The 19,972-nt window shown below is 39.1% G+C and overlaps 1 non-coding gene across 1 annotated transcript; it reads left to right on the top strand.

The window, feature by feature from the left end:
* Positions 1-2,468: 2,468 nt before the first annotated feature.
* Positions 2,469-2,576, top strand: LOC130953085 (small nucleolar RNA R71). The gene has a single exon (XR_009075259.1). It is a non-coding gene; the product is annotated as a small nucleolar RNA R71 (small nucleolar RNA).
* Positions 2,577-19,972: the final 17,396 nt, after the last annotated feature.

Consider the following 19,972-nt stretch of genomic DNA (forward strand, 5'->3'; position numbering starts at 1 on the left):
AAGAAATAGAGGAGATGGAGATGGCTTATGGTTCGGCCAAAGGGGGGAGAAGTAATGTTTAGGGTGTGTGAAAATGAAGGAGTGAAGATGGGTTTATATAGGGGTGGAGAGAGTGGTAGGGTTCGGTTATGTGAGGGTGGGTTTGGGAGGAAAAGTGGTTTGAATTTGAATGGTGGGGTAGGTGGGGTTTTATGAAGGATGGATGTGAGTGGTTAAAAGAAAGATGGGATTTGATAGGTGAAGGGTTTTTGGGGAAGAGGTGTTGAGGTGATTGGTGAACAGGTGAAGAAGAGAGAGGGTGGTGGGGTAGGTGGGGATCCTGTGGGGTCCACAGATCCTGAGGTGTCAAGGAAAAGTCATCCCTGCACCAAGTGGCGAGCAAAATTGCTCTTTGTGCCAATTCTGGCGTTAAACGCCGGGCTGGTGCCCATTTCTGGCGTTTAACGCCAGCTTCTTGCCCTTTCCTGGTGTTTAACGCCAGTCTGGTGCCCTTTCTGGCGTTAAATGCCCAGAATGGTGCCAGACTGGGCGTTAAACGCCCAACTGCTACCCTTACTGGCGTTTAAACGCCAGCAAGCTCTCCTCCAGGGTGTGCTGTTTTTCTTTCTATTTTTCATTCTGTTTTTGCTTTTTCAATTGATTTTGTGACTTCTCATGATCATCAACCTACAGAAAACATAAAATAACAAAGGAAAATAGATAAATATAACATTGGGTTGCCTCCCAACAAGCGCTTCTTTAATGTTAGTAGCTTGACAGAGGGCCCTCATGGAGCCTCACAGATTCTCAGAGCAATGTTGGAACCTCCCAACACCAAACTTAGAGTTTGAATGTGGGGGTTCAACACCAAACTTAGAGTTTGGTTGTGGCCTCCCAACACCAAACTTAGAGTTTGACTGTGGGGGCTCTGTTTGGCTCTGTTTTGAGAGAAGCTCTTCATGCTTCCTCTCCATGGTGACAGAGGGATATCCTTGAGCCTTAAACACAAAGGATTCTTCATTCACTTGAATGATCAATTCTCCTCTGTCCACATTAATCATAGCCTTTGCTGTGGCTAGGAAGGGTCTGCCAAGGATGATGGATTCATCCATGCACTTCCCAGTCTCTAGGACTATGAAATCAACAGGGATGTAATGGTCTTCAATCTTCACCAAAACATCCTCTACAAGTCCATAAGCTTGTTTTCTTGAATTGTCTGCCATCTCTAGTGAGATTCTTGCAGCTTGTTCCTCAAAGATCCCTAGCTTCTCCATTACAGAGAGAGGCATGAGGTTTACACTTGACCCTAAGTCACACAGAGCCTTCTTAAAGGTCATGGTGCCTATGGTACAAGGTATTGAACACTTCCCAGGATCTTGTCTCTTTTGAGGTAATTTCTGCCTAGACAAGTCATCCAGTTCTTTGGTGAGCAAAGGGGGTTCATCCTCCCAAGTCTCATTACCAAATAACTTGTCATTTAGCTTCATGATTGCTCCAAGGTATTTAGCAACTTGCTCTTCAGTGACATACTCATCCTCTTCAGAGGAAGAATACTCATCAGAGCTCATGAATAGCAGAAGTAAGTCCAGTGGAATCTCTATGGTCTCATTTTGAGCCTCAGATTCCCATGGTTCCTCATTAGGGAACTCATTGGAGGCCAGTGGATGCCCATTGAGGTCTTCCCCAGTGGCGTTCACTGCCTCTTCCTCCTCTCCAAATTCGGTCATGTTAATGGCCTTGCACTCTCCTTTTGGATTTTCTTCTGTATTGCTTGGAAGAGTACTAGGAGGAAGTTCAGTAATTTTCTTGCTCAGCTGTCCCACTTGTGCCTCCAAGTTCCTAATGGAGGACCTTGTTTCAGTCATGAAACTTTGAGTGGTTTTGATTAGATCAGAGACCATGGTTGCTAAGTCAGAGTGGTTCTGCTTAGATTTCTCTGTCTGTTGCTGAGAAGATGATGGAAAAGGCTTGCCATTGCTAAACCTGTTTCGTCCACCATTATTATTGTTGTTGAAACCTTGTTGAGGTTTCTGTTGATCCTTCCATGAGAAATTTGGGTGATTTCTCCATGAAGAATTATAGGTGTTTCCATAGGGTTCTCCCATGTAATTCACCTCTTCCATTGAAGGGTTCTCAGGATCATAAGATTCTTCTTCAGATGAAGCATCCTTAGTACTGCTTGGTGCATTTTGCATTCCAGACAGACTTTGAGAAATCAAATTGACTTGCTGAGTCAATATTTTGTTCTGAGCCAGTATGGCATTCAGAGTATCAATCTCAAGAACTCCTTTCTTCTGATTTGTCCCATTGTTCACAGGATTCCTTTCAGAAGTGTACATGAATTGGTTATTTGCAACCATTTCAATGAGCTCTTGAGCTTTTGTAGGTGTCTTCTTCAGATGAAGAGATCCTCCAGCAGAGCTATCCAAAGACATCTTGGACAGTTCAGACAGACCATCATAGAAAATACCTATGATGCTCCATTCAGAAAGCATGTCAGAGGGACACTTTCTGATCAATTGTTTGTATCTTTCCCAAGCTTCATAGAGGGATTCACCTTCCTTCTGTCTGAAGGTTTGGACCTCCACTCTAAGCTTACTCAATTTTTGAGGTGGAAAGAACTTTGCCAAGAAGGCATTGACTAGCTTTTCCCAAGAGTTCAAGCTGTCTTTAGGTTGTAAGTCCAACCATATCCTAGCTCTGTCTCTTACAGCAAAAGGGAATAGCATAAGTCTATAAACCTCAGGGTCAACCCCATTAGTCTTGACAGTGTCACAGATTTGCAAGAACTCAGCTAAAAACTGATGAGGATCTTCCAATGGAAGTCCATGGAACTTGCAATTCTGTTGCATTAGAGAAACTAATTGAGGCTTAAGCTCAAAGTTGTTTGCTCTAATAGCAGGGATAGAGATGCTTCTCCCATAGAAGTCGGGAGTAGGTGCAGTAAAGTCACCCAGCACCTTCCTTGCATTGTTGGCATTGTTGTTGTTTTCGGCTGCCATGGTTTCTTCTTCTTTGAAGATTTCTGTTAGGTCCTCTACAGAGGGTTGTGCCTTAGCTTCTCTTAGCTTTCGCTTCAAGGTCCTTTCAGGTCCAGGGTCAGCTTCAATAAGAATGCCCTTGTCTTTGTTCCTGTTCATATGAAAGAGAAGAGAACAAGAAAATATGGAATCCTCTATGTCACATTATAGAGATTCCTTGAGGTGTCAGAGGAACAGAAAAATAGAAGGAAGAGGTAGAAGAATTCGAACTTAGTGAGATAGAGTTCGAATTGTGCATTGAGGAGGAGTGTTACTCCATAAATAGAAGGATGTGAGAAGAGAGGAAGAGTTTTTCGAAAAAAAATTAAAAACATTTTGAAAAACTTGAAATGATTTTCGAAAACTAAAAGAGGGAAAGAAATCAAGTGATTTTTGAAAAAGATTTTGAAATTAGAAATCAAAAAGATATGATTGAAAACTATTTTAAAAAAAGATATGATTTGAAAAACAAATTAAAAAGATTTGATTTTAAACATTAATGACTTGCCTAACAAGAAAAGATATGATTCAAACATTAAACCTTTCTCAACAGAAAAGGCAACATACTTGAAATGTTGAATCAAATCATTAGTTGATAGCAAGTATTTTTGAAAAAGGAAAGAAATTGATTTTGAAAAAGATTTGATTGAAAAGATATGATTTGAAAAAGATTTGATTTTGAAAAACTTTGGAAACTTGAAAAAAAATTGAATTAAAAACAGAATCTTCCCTCTTGTGCCATCCTGGCGTTAAACGCCCAGAATGGTGCACATTCTGGCGTTTAACGCCCAATGCTCTACCCTTTTGGGCGTTAAACGCCCAACCAGGCACCCTGGCTGGCATTTAAACGCCAGTCTGTCTTCTTCACTGGGCATTTTGAACGCCCAGCTTTTTCTGTATAATTCCTCTGCTGCATGTACTGAATCTTCAGTTCCCTGTACTATTGACTTGAAAATAGAACCAAGATCAAAAAAACAATGCATGCAAGACACCAAACTTAAAATGAGACACTAGACTTAATAAGAAACATAAAATATTTTTTTGGTTTTTATGATTTTTGTAATTTTTTTGTGCTTTTTCGAAAATTATATGAAAAAAAGAAAATGAAGGTTTCAGAATTCTTAATGAGAATTCCAGGAATCATTGCAATGCTAGTCTAAGACTCCGGTCCAGGAATTAGACATGGCTTCACAGCCAGCCAAGCTTTCAAAGAAAGCTCCGATCCAAAACTCTAGACATGGCCAATGGCCAGCCAAGCCTCAGCAGATCATTGCTTCAACAGCAAGATTGATAGAAATCAACAGGCTCTTGTGATGACAAGTTGAAACCTCGGTCCAATAAGATTAGACATGGCTTCACAGCCAGCCAGATTTCAACAAATCATCATGAAACTCTAGAATTCATTCTTAAAGAAATTCTGAAAAATACCTAATCTAAGCAACAAGATGAACCGTCAGTTGTCCATACTCGAAACAATCCCCGGCAACGGCGCCAAAAACTTGGTGCGCAAAATTGTGATCACTACTTTTCACAACTCAAATAATCCCTAGTAATGAGTCCAAAAACTTGGTGCTCAATACCATGGCATAAACACAACTTCGCACAACTAACCAGCAAGTGCACTGGGTCGTCCAAGTAATAAACCTTACGCGAGTAAGGGTCGATCCCACGGAGATTGTTGGTATGAAGCAAGCTATGGTCACCTTGTAAATCTTAGTCAGGCAGACTCAAATGGTTATGGATGATATATGAATAAAACATAAAGATAAAGATAGAGATACTTATGCAATTCATTGGTGAGAACTTCAGATAAGCGAATGGAGATGCTTTGTCCCTTCCGTCTCTCTGCTTTCCTACTGTCTTCATCCAATCCTTCTTACTCCTTTCCATGGCAAGCTGTATGCAAGGGTTTCACCGTTGTCAGTGGCTACCTCCCATCCTCTCAGTGGAAATGTTCAACGCACCCTGTCACGGCACGGCTATCCAGCTGTCGGTTCTCGATCATGTCGGAATAGAATCTAATGATTCTTTTGCGTCTGTCACTAATGCCCCACAATCACGAGTTTGAAGCTCGTCACAGTCATTCAATCATTGAATCCTACTTAGAATACCACAGACAAGGTTTAGACCTTCCGGATTCTCTTGAATGCCGCCATCAATTCTAGCTTATACCACGAAGATTCCGGTTAAAGAACCCAAGAGATAAACATTAGAGCCTTGTTTGCTTGTAGAACAAAAGTGGTTGTCAGTCACTTGTTCATAAGTGAGAATGATGATGAGCGTCACATAATCATCACATTCATCAAGTTCTTGAGTGCGAATGAATATCTTGGAATAAGAACAAGCTGAATTGAATAGAAGAACAATAGTAATTGCATTAATACTCGAGGTACAGCAGAGCTCCACACCTTAATCTATGGTGTGTAGAAACTCCACCGTTGAAAATACATAAGAACAAGGTCTAGGCATGGCCGTGAGGCCAGCCTCCCAAAGAGGGTTCAATCATAAAAACATGATCAAAAGATGATCTAAGATCCAAAGATAAAAATACAATAGTAAAAGGTCCTATTTATAGAGAACTAGTAGCTTAAGAATTACAAAGATGAGTAAATGACATAAAAATCCACTTTCGGGCTCACTTGGTGTGTGCTTGGGCTGAGCATTGAAGCATTTTCGTGTAGAGAGTCTTCTTGGAGTTAAACGCCAGCTTTTGTGCCAGTTTGGGTGTTTAACTCCCACTTTGGTGCCAGTTCCGGCGTTTAACGTTGGGAATTCTAAAGGTGACTTTGAACGCCGGTTTGGGCCATCAAATCTTGGGCAAAGTATAGACTATCATATATTGCTAGAAAGCCCAGAATGTCTACTTTCCAACGCCGTTGAGAGCGCGCCAATTGGGCTTCTGTAGCTCCAGAAAATCCACTTCGAGTGCAGGGAGGTCAGAATCCAACAGCATCTGCAGTCCTTTTCAGTCTCTGAATCAGATTTTTGCTCAGGTCCCTCAATTTCAGCCAGAAAATACTTGAAATCACAGAAAAACACACAAACTCATAGTAAAGTCCAGAAAAGTGAATTTTAACTAAAAACTAATAAAAAGTATACTAAAAACTAACTAAATCTACTAAAAATATACTAAAAACAATGCCAAAAAGCGTATAAATTATCCGCTCATCAGGCCCCAGAGAGGGAACCAGAAGAACCAAGTTGATCTAAGAACTAGACGTCCAAAGATGATCAAAAGATCTAAAAATGATTCAAAGATGAAAATACAATAGCAAAAGGTCCTATATGTAGAGAACTAGTAGCCTAGGGTTTACAGAGATGAGTAAATGACATAAAAATCCACTTCCGGGCCCAATTGGTTTGTGCTTGGGCTGAGCATTGAAGCATTTTCGTGTAGAGACTTTTCTTGGAGTTAAATGCCAGCTTTTGTGCCAGTTTGGGCGTTTAACTCCCATTCTTGTGCCAGTTCCGGCATTTAACGCCGGCGTTTCATGAAGTGAGGCTTTTTATAGTAAACTTTAATGAAGAATGGATGGTTAAGATTCATTTGGACAAGTCGTCAATGAAGGGTGTTTATGCAAAGTTGAATAGAGACAAAATTTGCCTCTTCATGAAGTATATCTCCTCGGTCTTCAAAGTGCTTCTTCCAAGGGTGTGCAGATTCACCTTTCAAGCCATTTGATCCACTTTTGTCTTCATGCCAATCTCATCTTTCCTTCTCTTGTCCCTTTCATTAAATAGTTCTCTACTCACCTAACCATCATAATAAGACAAAAAGGGTAAGCATTAACAAGTGATAACTAGAAAACACTTCACATTTAAAATAAAACAAAAAAATGACTACGATTCCTTATATTCACTTAACCAACCGTGACTCTCCTTGCATATAGTCTTGGAGGACACCAAACTTAGTGTTTAGTTATATGGTCAAAGGTGTTACTTCCTCCAAGTGTTGCTATTGAGATCTCCGCAAGATTATAGTCACTTTTGGTTAAACCAACATGAGAAACGCTTTATTTCTTTCTATTTTTAATTATGAACTCAAAACTATAAGCAGGGTTGTACTTCCATGAGTTTCAAAACTCAAAAGACCCTTGACTTTCATGACGTGTTCTTGTAATATGTACAACACCCAGTTGAATGTTTGGCTACATATTCCAAGGAACATATGTCTTAGTGTGCCTGTGGGCACACCAAACTTAGAATTGGATCATATGCTCTCCAATGTCATGAATAGTTGTCAAGATTGTCTAAGAGAAATTGAATTCATGTTAGAACAACAATTATTATTCATATTAAAAACATTAAAGATAAGAAAACTAAATCATGGGTTGCCTCCCATGGAGCGCTCTTTTATTGTCACTAGCTTGACATTGACTCATCATCAGGGTGGTTGATGATTGTGGTGCCTCAATTTGTCTCCTCTCACTGTTAGCTTTTTTCCAGTGCCTTGATGTTCAATCTCTGCATGCTCCAGTGAGAGTATCCTGTTGATAGTATAGTAATCATCAGCCTGTTGTTCTGTTCCCAACTGTTGGTAAACCAGTTGCACTTTATCTCCCTTTGAGAATCCCTCAGTTGGGATCTTTTTGTTTTTCCACCCTTTTGGAGCCTTTTTCTTGCTTTTCTTCCCCTTTTTTATTGATCCTTCTCTTTTGACAGTGGGCTGTGTTTTGAGATCTATCTTTTAGTGGCCAGCACCTCACTTTTCTCTTGCTTTCCCTCATCATTTTGTACAGCTTCATTTTCCTTTTGTCCTGCTTTGTTGCTTGTTTCTTGCTTTGGAAGGGAATTGATGAGTGTCTTATTGGTTTCTTCCTTCTACTGCAAGTCTTCCTTGTTAACCTCCATGCAGCTTTCTTTTTCTGCAATAGTTTGTGTTTCTAGAAAGACATTTAGAGTGATGCTTTCATCATGTACCCTTAGGGTGAGCTCTCCTTGTTCAACATCTATTATAGCCCTTACTGTGGCCAGGAAGGGTCTTCCTAAGATAATAGAGTCACTCCCTTCTTCTCCTAGATCCAGGATCACAAAGTCCGCTGGGAATATGAATGCCCCTACTTGGACCAGGAGATTTTCGATCACTCTTCTGGGGAATACCAATTATTTATCCATGAGCTCTAGTGACATTTGTGTAGGCTTTACCTTCTCTATGCACAGCCTTCTCATTATGGAATAGGAAATTAGATTGATGCTTGCTCCTAAGTCACATAATGCCTTATCAATAGTTATGTTGCCAATGGTACAAGGCAGGAAGAAGCTCCCAGGGTCTTTAAGTTTTGGTGGGAGGTCCCTTTGAATTACAGCACTGCATTCTTCAGTGAGAAGCACTGTTTTCTTCTCATGCCAACTTCTTTTTTTGTTGATAAGCTCCTTCAAGAACTTTGCATATAGAGGCATCTGCTCTAATGCTTCAGCCAGTGGAATATTAATCTCCAATTTCTTGAAGATTTTAAGGAATTTGGGGAAGTATTAATCCTTGGTCTCATTGTTAAACCTTTGAGGGTATGGCAAGGGAGGTGTGAACGTCCTCTCCAAGTCCTTCTGTCCTTGAGATGGTTCCTCCGTTACTTGTTTCCCTTTCCTTGAATCTTGTGGCTGCTCATCTTTCTCTATAGACTTCTCTGGATCCTCCTTGTTGGGTACATCTTCATCTTTGTTGCTGGCATCATCTTCCTCAATTGGCCTTTTGTCATTGCCCATAAACTTCTTATTTGCTTCTTTGTTATTCACCAAGATCCTTTCACTCCTTAATTGAATAGCTTTGCATTCCTCTTTAGGATTTGGAATGGTGTCACTTGGGAATGAGCTTGTTGGCCTTTTAATCACAGCTTGCTTGGACAGTTGTCCAATTTGCCTTTCTAAGTTTCTCATTGAGGCTTCATGATTCTTGCTTGTTAGTTCCTGATGCTTCATCATCTTTTCCATCAGTATCTCCAGGTTGGAGATTCTTTGAGTATCTTGTGGTATTTGTGGTTGGTTGTGAGATGTTGAGAGTGAATGATAATTGTTGTGGTTGGTGGTTTGGTTATTAGATGGATAATGATTGGAATTGGGGTAATTGTTTTGGGGTTTTCTATATGCATTTTGGTTATTGTTTTGCTGGTTGTGGTTCTGGTTGTTTCTTGAGTTGTTTTGGTTTGAATTTCTTTGCCATGGCTGCTGGTTTTGATTTTGGCTATCTCCCCATCTAAGATTTGGGTGGTTCTTCCAGGAGGGGTTGTAGGTGTCACCATAAACTTCATTTGATCCAGAACCTTGGTTGTGCACATATTGAACTTGTTCCTGCTGTTGATCCTCTTGGTTTTCTTCATTTGATCCCCATCCAGTTGGTGGTTGGCTTGTGACATTCACTGATGCAACTTGCAGGCTATCAATCCTCTTAGCCATTTGTTTAAATTATTGCTGAATTTGCTATTCCACCATCTTGTTTTGAGCTAGGATAGAATCCACTCCTTCCAACTCTAGCACTCCTTTCCTTTGTGATGGTTGGCGTTGTCTCTGATGAGCAAACAAATGTTGATTATTTGCCACCATATCAATAAGATTTAGGGCCTCCTCTATAGTCTTCATCAATTGTAAGGAGCCTCCTACTGAGTGATCTAGTGTTTCTTGCGCCTTCAGCGTTAGTCCTTCATAGAAGTTTTAAAGCTTATCCCATTCATTGAACATGTCTGGTGGACACTTTCTGATCAAAGTCTTGTATCTCTCCCAAGCCTCATAGCATGATTCTCCATCCATCTGAGTGAATGTTTGGACCTCTGTTTTGAGTCTAATGATCCTTTGAGGAGGATATAACTTGGCTAAGAACTTGTTCAGTAGATCTTCCCAAGTGTTGATGCTATCTCTTGGAAATGACTCCAACCATTGAGTAGCTTTGTCTCTCAAGGAAAATGGAAATAATAACAGCTTGTATATGTTAGGATACACACCATTGGTTTTGACAGTATCACAAATCCTCAGAAAAGTGGATAAGTGTTGGTTTGGATCTTCAAGTGGCCCTCCTCCATAAGAACAATTATTTTGTACCAAAGTGATGAGTTGTGGCTTCAATTCAAAGTTGTTTGCATTGACATTTGGGGTAAGGATGCTACTCCCATAATGCCTTGGATTAGCAAATATGTAGGAAGCCAAGACTCTCCTCTGTGGTTGACCATTGCTGTTGGCCATTCCCACTGGTGGATTTGTTGGATTCTCCTCTATTTCTTGGTATTCTTCTTCTGATCCTTCCTCTCTAACAACACTTTTTCCTCTTGCCTCTCTTCTTAACCTCTTGAGAGTTCTTTCGTCTTGTTCACAGAAGGTATAGATCTCTCCTCTTGCCTCTGTCATACAACCAAGACAACAAAAAAACCAGTAACAATGCACTCTATTGCTAGAGTGAGATTATGGTTAGCTTAAGCAAATATTCAAACAGTTAGTGTGTTAGTAAAAAAATGAAGAAAAGTAAAAAAATGCTTAATCTAGACCGCCACCTTACTTAATCATTGTCAATCTAATCAATCCCTCACAACAGCGCCAAAAACTTGATGATGTGGAAAATGATCCAACACAAAACTCACCGGCAAGTGTACCGGGTCGCATCAAGTAGTAATTACTCACATGAGTGAGGTCGATCCCACAGGGATTGATGGATTGAGCAATTTTAGTTAGGTGGTTGATTTAGTCAAGCAAACAAGTGTTGATTTAAGTGATTTGTATCCAACAGAAGCTAAATTGCATGAAATTTAAAGGGAGATGGATAATTGACTGTAAATTAAAGTGCAGGAGAAATAAAGAGCTGAATCTTAAAGAACAAGTAATGTAAATGACTGAAACTTAGATTGCAAGAAATGTAAATGGCTAAAGCTTAAAGTGCAAGAAATGTAAAATTGCAGGAAGAGTAAAAGGAATTGGGGCTGGGATTTCAAATTAAACAAAAGAATTCAAAGTGCAATCAATCAAAGAACTAGAATATGAATCAGAGAACAGGAAGAAGATGAAATTGCAAAATCTAAAAGAACAAGTGAGGATCTCAGGGGATCAATGAGACTAGAAAACAAGTCTAGATTTCAATTCCTTCCTTGATCCAATAGAAAATAAACTTGCAGAAGAAATATAAATGAAAGCAGTAAAGAAAATTCAGATCCAAATCACAATTCCTTGAAATTATGCAGAAAGTAGACAAAAGAGATCTCAGATCAAGAATGAAACAGAATTCCTTCAATTCTCAATCCAAGATTCAAAACAAAAAGTGAAGAGTGTAGAAGTAAGAACAATGAAAGAGAACTCAATTCTCTATCCCAATTCCCAAATTTAAAGACAAAATGAAAACAAACTAAAAACTCCAAAACTAACAGTGAACCAAAAGAAAAACTAAAACCAAAAGGAAATTCCCCCAAAAGTTCAAGAAAATCAAAATTAAAAAATCCTTCCTAACTCAGATTCTAAGCTATTTATACACTCTCTTCCATTGATCTTCAAGCCTTGAATTGGGCTTTTGTCCTTGCTGAGATTGGGTCGAAGATGGCTCCAATTGATTGCTCTTGATCTTGAGAAGAGATCTGTGTGAGAATTAGATGCTGGTGCTTCAAGTTTGAGTCAAAGTTTGAAGGCCAACGTTGACTCAAACGTCTTGTAGAAATAACCGGCAAAAAGAGGAAACTGTAGCTGTCACTGGCGTTTGACCCAACGTTGGGGGGCCAACGTCCGCCGATCCACGCGTACACGTACCGTGCACTTCCGCGCACACTGCCAAAAATGCTCATCCACGTGTTCGCGCACTGTGCACTTGCGCGTGGATACATGAATTCCATTTTCCAGCTTAAACCAGGGAAGGCTGACGTTGGCTTCAGCGTTGGACCTCCAACGTTGGAACTATTGCGCGTACGCGTACTGTGCGCTTAAGCGTGCATTGATTTTTTTCCATGCACGTGTACGCGGCATTGGTGCGGGTGCGTCGATTCCACTTTTTCCAATTTCAATTCTGGGCTGGGTGTCGCGGGCGTTGGAGGTAGCGTTTGAGGTAACGTTGGACCTCCAACGTCCAGTTGTTGCGTGTACGCGCACTATGCGCCTTTGCGCAGATGAGCTAAAAATACTCGTTTGTGCGTACGCGCAGCTCAAAATTTCTTTGGCCAAGAATTGATCATTTTCTCACCACGTTGGGGTTAACGTTGGACCCCCAACGCCATCCCAAACATGAGCTTCAGCAAATTTATGTTCTGTTTCTCTTCTCCAAGTCTCTTTTCTTCAACCTTTCTCCATGCCTTTCTTCACCTGTTATCAACCAACAAATGCATCAAAGCTATGCTAAAATCATGAGACTTCTTATTATTCTCAGCATATAAGTAATCATAGCATACAACCTCATGAAATTGCATCAAATTACTCATGGTTGAATGAATAGAGACATACATGTATTTCTACCCAAATGGCTTACTTATAACTAAAGAAAGTGCATAAAACTTAATGAAAACAAAGAAAAAGGCTAGTAAAACTAGCCTAAGATGCCCTGGCATCACTGGTCACGAAAAATAATGCAACAACACAAACAAACTCTCATAGAAAACGACTACTATGGCGTCATATAGAGTTTGCCTTCAAAGTGAAAAGTTAGGGTAGCTCCAAAAATAGTGTCACATTGTGCATCAGGGACCTATTTGTCCTCATACATTCTAGAATGTTGACACCTTGGCACCATTAAAGTTGTTTCAATGCCACATCTGTTGTCTCCATTATGTTTATTAAAGAAGATTGCATAGGAAGTCCAAAATGTCTTACGTATGAAATGATGATGGATGATTTTGTATTTTCCAATCATGAGGGATGAATTTGTCATCAATTTGAAAAATTATAGACCTATATATTCTTTTTCCTAAAAAAACTACTTATTTCATATCAGCGATACTCTTTTTCCGAAAAATGAAAAAATAAAAAATGGATCATCTTAGAAGAGAGGAAAGGTGTGAAGGTTTTGTTTTTGGAAGACATAAGTTTATTAAGAGGAGAAACTACTAAAATCGTCCTTAATTTATAGAGATATCGCAAAAATCTCTTTCACTTTTTATAACCACAAAAATATTTTCAAAATGTTATAAAAATGATAAAAATAAATAAAGAATAGATAAAGTTTTGGAAATCAATATTGTATAGTCAATATTGTAGTCCGTATTAACATAAGAAAAAAATATTTTGAAATTGTTAAATAAAAACATCCAAAACTCAATTGAAGAAAACATTTAAAATTTAAACTCAGTAAAAATTCAATTTTTGTAGACTTTATACTAGACTTGCTTCGTAGCCTATTATAATATTGACTGAAAATAGCTGATACAGTATTGATTTTCTAGCATTACCCAAAAGAATTTGCAATGATATTTGTAAGAACTGAAATTTAATTACCTGTTTAATTAAAATAAAATAATAATTTAATTGCCCAGAATAGGTTCGAAAATTTAGAAGTATTAATTAAAATTTAAAGGTGAGATTTGAATTTGGTAGATTTTTTCGAGTGAAAAAATATAATTTTCTGTGAAAAATTGCATAAAAATGCATACAGGTAAATTAGCCGGCAGTACCGGCTTATGTATGTCCAGTATTGTGTAAGAGTAATAAAAACTGTAGAGATCCTTAGAAAAATTTAGAATTGAAAACCAGGCGCTAATTCTAAAAGTTTTGGTACCAAGTTAGTCTGAACAAACTAAAAACGCTAAGCAGTTGGACTGGGTCCAAATTGGGCCCAAGCCCAACATATATAAGTGTGTTAATGAAGTCAATTCAGCCTTATTCACTACATAACAACACAAAACACAGCTGCTGAGTTAAGAGGAGAGGAAGAAGGGTTACTATTCATTCTTCTCTTCAATTGCTCATAACTTGAGCTATGGGACTCCGATTTGCGTGCCATTTGCAGCCATATGAAGTTCTCGCTGATCCCGTCATTTTTAGCTAAACAACATGGTAAGAAACTTTCAATTTCTTATCCAATTCTCTGCCCTAAAGATTTCAAAATTTTGGGTTTAGTTATTGAGTGGATTTTGTATTTTTGGTTGTTTAGGTGGTATTTAGCATTGGAAAATTATTGGGTTTTGTCTCAATCACCATTGGATAAGGTAAGCTACTTCAAAAGCATTGTGATTTGATGTAATTGTGAGCCCTAGTTATTAATTATGGTAAATTGAATGTATATAGCTTGAATTCTTGTGATTGGAGTGAAGTTGGTGGATTGGAATTGCTTGGAATTGTGAACTTGTTTGGAGATCGTTTTGGTATTTTGAGTTGTGTAAAAATTGGCCGAGGTATAGTTTTGATTTTTTTAGTTAATATGTAATGTTTCGTGAAACTTAGGCTAGTAGACATTAAGATAGGATTAAATTGAATAAATGGTTGATTGAATTGTGTATGTGGCATATGAATTATGATGAAGATTGAATGAGTTGTATGCGTTGGGATATGATTGAGGTGATTATAATATGATGATGATTGATGATTGATAATGATTGTAAGCATGGTACTTAAAAAGGTATAATGTTAAATTTGGAAAATTGCGGATTCAATGGATTGTTGGATTGGTGAATTGAATAATATTAGGTGTGAAATGGTTGAGAAAGTGGTTGGGGAGTAATTGATCATATATATAGGAGTGTTGATATTGAATGGTAGGTTTTGGTATTGATTAGAGTGTGTTTGAATTTGGTATGGTTTGGAGTTTTGGAAAATTAGAGAACTTTGCAAGTTTTCAACAAGCCATAACTTGTGCTCCAGACATCAATTTTGATGAAACTTGATTTAAATAAAAGTTGAGTTCGAGAGGTTTAAGATGTTCAAAGAATGGATGGAAAATATTTTAAAATAAAAAAGTTATGCGCGTTTGAAGTTCGGTACAAAAATCTGAATTCTACAGCAAACAAAACTTTTAAGGATTTTTGGGAGCATGCATACTCAAACAGTGCACATGACGCAAGAATTAGCCATTGCCAAGTACTCTAACGTATGCGACACTTGCATGCGTACGTGAGAATGGAATTTTTACTGGCATGCGTACGTAATTTGTAACACCCGTACGCGGAATTATCAATTTTACAGGTGTGCGTACGCGGCATGTTACACACCACGCGAGCCACCCATTCGGTTAAGATGATAATGTATTAAGACAAATGAATGATTGGGGTTGTTGGAAATTAATGAGATGAGTATTGAAGAACTTGTGCTATATGAGCAGTGATCACTGAGACAAATTATATACTATTGATATGCTAAGATTTGGTAAGTTGCTATGTGCCTGGCAAGGACAGTGGTTAATCCTGCTTGTCGAGGTTGCATCGCCGGCATAAGGACAATGGTTAATCCTGCTTATGTTGAGATGTGAGGTCTGAGGCTGAGTATCCCACTCCCATCTTTTTGTGTCGCAAGAGTGGGCTGGGCACTATATCCCTGGATAGTGGGCTGTGCATTATATTCTTGGGGTACCAATTATTCGTGATTAAAAGGCAACATTCCAAGGATGTGTCGGGTTGGCAGTTGAACCGACAAGTGATATCACGGTCAATAGGACAGGCTTTCATCATGTGCATCTTCATGTGTTTGCTTGCTTTGCCTAATTGAATCCATTGCCTAAATGTATAACATGCTCACTTGCTTCTTGAATTTTCTATTGTAAATGTATATTACCTGTGCTTTACTTGCGTGCATTACCTGTGTTTTCTGCTGGGATTGAGGAGGTTCAATAGGTGGTGGCGATGGGATTGCATGGATGATAGGATCGCGAAGGCTATGGGATAGTGGTATTTCTATTAGATTTGAATTCCCTTAAGATAGATAACCATTTTATGGTTTAAGTTTTATTTTAAGTTGAATCTTTATGTTTCGGTTTGGAGTTCTCCTTTGGCATCTCGTAACCTTATATCTTATCTATTGGGCACTGTTACCATACTGAGAACCTTCTGTTCTCATACTATATGTTGTTGTTTTTCAAATGCAGGTCACAACCTACCTCGGTGAGTTTGCGGATGGTGACAGAGAGGAGGATGTCTCTCTTTTAGTTTTTTGATTATTTTGATATAGTTATTCTCTCACTTTTGTATATTGTATTTTCTGCCTTAGAGGCGTAACTTTGAGAGACAAGATGTATCTGTTTTAACACTCAAAAACTCTGCTATATTTTTGTTTTGGCTAGCCGGCCTAAACTCTGTAGGCTGTTACTAGTCCTCTTTTGTATACTATATATATATATATATTCTTTGTTTATCTTATGTCTAAACGTCTTTTCTTACCTTTACGCTTTAGGTTATCACCTGTGAACCCTTCACGCTTTTGTATCTCTGTTTTCTGCGTCTTTGAGCTTTATTCCTTCATCGAACTTCTAGTATATTACATTCTTTGATCATATATTATTGTATGAGTTTTAAAACTATTGTGGCCCTTTGTTTCCCTTTGCTTTGTGACTAAAGGTAAGGCTTAGGGTGATAGCGTTTTACACTTAGTGGTATCAGAGCGGTTCATCCTTGTAAGCCTGAGGGATGGATCGATTGTGCTTCATTGCATACTCTGGGTCATTTTTCTTTCGTGCTATTTAGCATATCTATTTGATATGCATAGCATGCTTGTTTGTAAGAGCCTTTTTGGGGTAATTGAAGCACTAGGCTTGAGATATTGAGACTAATCACCTTGATATCGATTATTTGGTGTGGACAAGAACCCGAATGACCACTCGTGGACGAGGTCGATCACGTACATAGAGAGATAATGAGAATGAACAACCGGCCAATAACCATGCCGAGTTTATAGCAGCAATGACTAACCTAGCTAACTCGATGCAAGCGAGTGCTGCTGCGACTACGCAAGCTATGGAAAGGTTGGGGCAACCTGCAGGAAATGGGAGTGGAGAAGGGACCGGAAATAGCTTGGGAGGTGCTTCGATGACTTTAGCTTCTTTTCTTAAAGTTAACCCGCTGACTTTCAGAGGAACGACAAACCCCACTAAAGCAGACGACTGGTTCCAAGCCATAGAGCGTGCACTGCAGACTCAACATTGTCCCAGATAATCGATTCGTGGAGTTTGTGACTTATCAACTGATGGAAAAAGCTCATTACTGGTGGCAAGGAGAGCGCCGACTGCTGCAACTTCAGAATGCGGATATTCCATGGGAGTTATTTCGGACTGTTTTCTGCAGAAAGTTTTCTCTGGAGTCAGTGAGGGAGGCTAGAGAGTTGGAACTCATGCAGCTGAAGCAAAGGTCAATGTCTGTAGCTGAATATACCAGTGAATTTGAAATATTTTGTAATTTTTCAAGGATATGTCAGGGTGTAACGCCCCAACTTCCAGTATGCCATGGTCATACAAGAAGCCAAGTGTTACCAAATTGTTCTTCCTAATTATTAACTATTACTTAATATATGAGCTTGTTCCTTGTTAAAACGTTGCCAATTCTACAGGTAACTTTTTTTATATCGTTGCGGATGATAAGGTAAAATAAACAAGCATACATTGAGAGAAATTGAAAGGAAGCATAAAGAAACATAGAAACACAGCTGATAATATACATCATGCACACTATAACAAAACATGTAGCATTTACACAAGATCAAGTCAGTTTACATCCTCATCATCCTACATAGCTAATATATACACGACACTCCCAGGGCCTGGCCTATACAAAAAGCCGCTACACTGGCACCCAAGCTAGCCTAACCACTATGTAGCTCCTAGCTCTCGGGTGTACTAACACAAGTAAGAGACTAACTAACAGATAATGTCAGACTACAGTGTCATCAAAAGAATGCACCTACAACTGTCAGACTATATCTACACGTGGCCGTTTGGAAGATCCTCATGAGGCTCGCCCATCTCCTCATCCTGCTCTATCTCTATCTCAGGATCCTACTCCTCCTCATCGTCCGCAACTACAGCTATACCCTCAGATCCGCTAGAAACACTGCTGTCACTATGTACAAAACCATTCGCGAGAAGTCTGTTCACGTATATAGGAGCTATCCCATTATCTGGTAGTGCCGGCTCCTCAGGCTGTGGAAAGTCAGGGATCGGCTCAGGGGGAAAGTCCCACTCTGGTGGTATCACAGGTACGTAGTCACCAGCTAACTCGGACTCCTCAGGAATGATAGGCTCAGGTTCCACCATATTCAAAGGTTGAGCTGGTATAGGGTGTCCGGGACCATCAGGAAAAGGATGTCCAAGTGCGTCAGGATGTAACCAGGATAAGGGAAAGTCATAAGGAGCTGATGCGTGAGCAACTTTCCTATCTTTTTCTAGTGAATTTGCATCTAAATTATTGAGTTTAATAAAGAATTAATTATCTTTTAGCCAATATGGATGCTATTTTGAGTCTTTTGAAATTTTGTTTATTTTAGGTAGCATTCGGCGGAGTTTGATGGAGTTTCTGCAGCACAAAAATCAAAGGAGATGGCAGCGAGGAGTGACGCGTACGCGTGACTGACGTGTACACTGATTTGGAGCATTCCATGGTGACGCATGCGCATGACTGACGCGTACGCGTGATTTGAAGAATTTCACAGCGACGCGTGCGCGTGACCGACGCGTCTGCGTGACTTGCGAAGAAGACCAGCGATGCGTGTGCGTGACCGATGCGTCCGCGTAACTCGCAAAAAAGACCATCGACGTGTACGCGTGACATGCGCTACGTGCAGAAAACGCAGAAACCGCTGGGGTGATTTCTGGGCCCCATTTTAGCACCCAAGTTAGGCGCGGATCCAGTGAAGCCAAGTGGCCCCCACGTTACAAGACGCAGAGTAGTAAGTTAATTCTGATTTAAATTCAAATTGGATTTTAAAATAGGAAAAGATATTATCTTAAATTTAGATATTAGATTTTAAATTAATTAGGATTAGTTATAAAAAGGGGAGACTTCTATTCTATTGGAGAGGTTCCACCAGGAGGGGGATTCCATTAAGAAAATTCTATATAAATTTACATTCCGCATTCCATGAGCAACTAATCCTCCATTGTTAAGGTTAGGAGCTCTGTCTATTTGTATAGATTGATTTTATTGCTATTTTCTATTTTAATTCATGTGTGGATTTATAATTTAAGAATTGTTTTCGCTTTTTATTTTATGAATTTGGGTGGAACGGAAGTATGACCCTCTTTTCTATTTGAGTTCTTGTATAACTTGGAAAAGCTCTATACTTGAACAACAGCTTGAAAACAAATTCTCCTAAATTTTAATTATCTGAATTTAACAGGATACGTGACATATAATCCTTTTATTTCTTGGGTAATTAGAGTTTTTGTGGCATATAAACTTGAAATTGATTATCACACTCTAATTGGAATTAATTGACTAAGGAATTGGCAATTAATGAATTTTAGAAGAGACCAGGAAGGTCTAAGGAATTAGGGTCTAGTCACATACAGTTTGCCATAAATTAAATCCTACATCATTAAAATAGTTAGTAAGAAAAGTAAATCCAGAAAAATAGATAACTCTGAAGCCTTAACTACTTTCTCAATATTTTATTCCCAACTTGTTTATTTGCTATTCTTTTGATATTATGAGTTCGAATTTAAACCTTTTGAATATCTCAAAACCCTTTTATGCTTACCTAACTAAGCCAAATAATCAATCATTGTTGCTTGATCCATCAATCCTCGTGGGATCGACCCTTACTCACGTAAGGTATTACTTGGCACAACCCGGTGCACTTGCTGGTTAGTTTGTGGGTTATAAAATACCGCACCAGGAGCATCGGAGTCAAAAAGCGGGCTATACAAAGGATGTTGGAAGGGATGGTTTTGTAACGCGTAATGTCTCAAACAAGGCTCCGCACTCAAGATGTAGTAACCATAGTACACTAGATCATCGTAAATATATAGGTCTTCGACTTCATAGAATATCACGCCCGTCTCCATCTGGAGGGGAGGAAGGGAGAGAAGGGGTAAGAACTTGGGAGTCCTTAGTAGGGTCAGGATTGTTAGTTATGTTCATTTATTTGGGGTCGATTAGGAGACAAATGAT

This window comes from Arachis stenosperma, chromosome 9, assembly GCF_014773155.1.
Source record: "Arachis stenosperma cultivar V10309 chromosome 9, arast.V10309.gnm1.PFL2, whole genome shotgun sequence".
In the NCBI taxonomy this organism is placed as follows: Eukaryota; Viridiplantae; Streptophyta; class Magnoliopsida; order Fabales; family Fabaceae; genus Arachis; species Arachis stenosperma.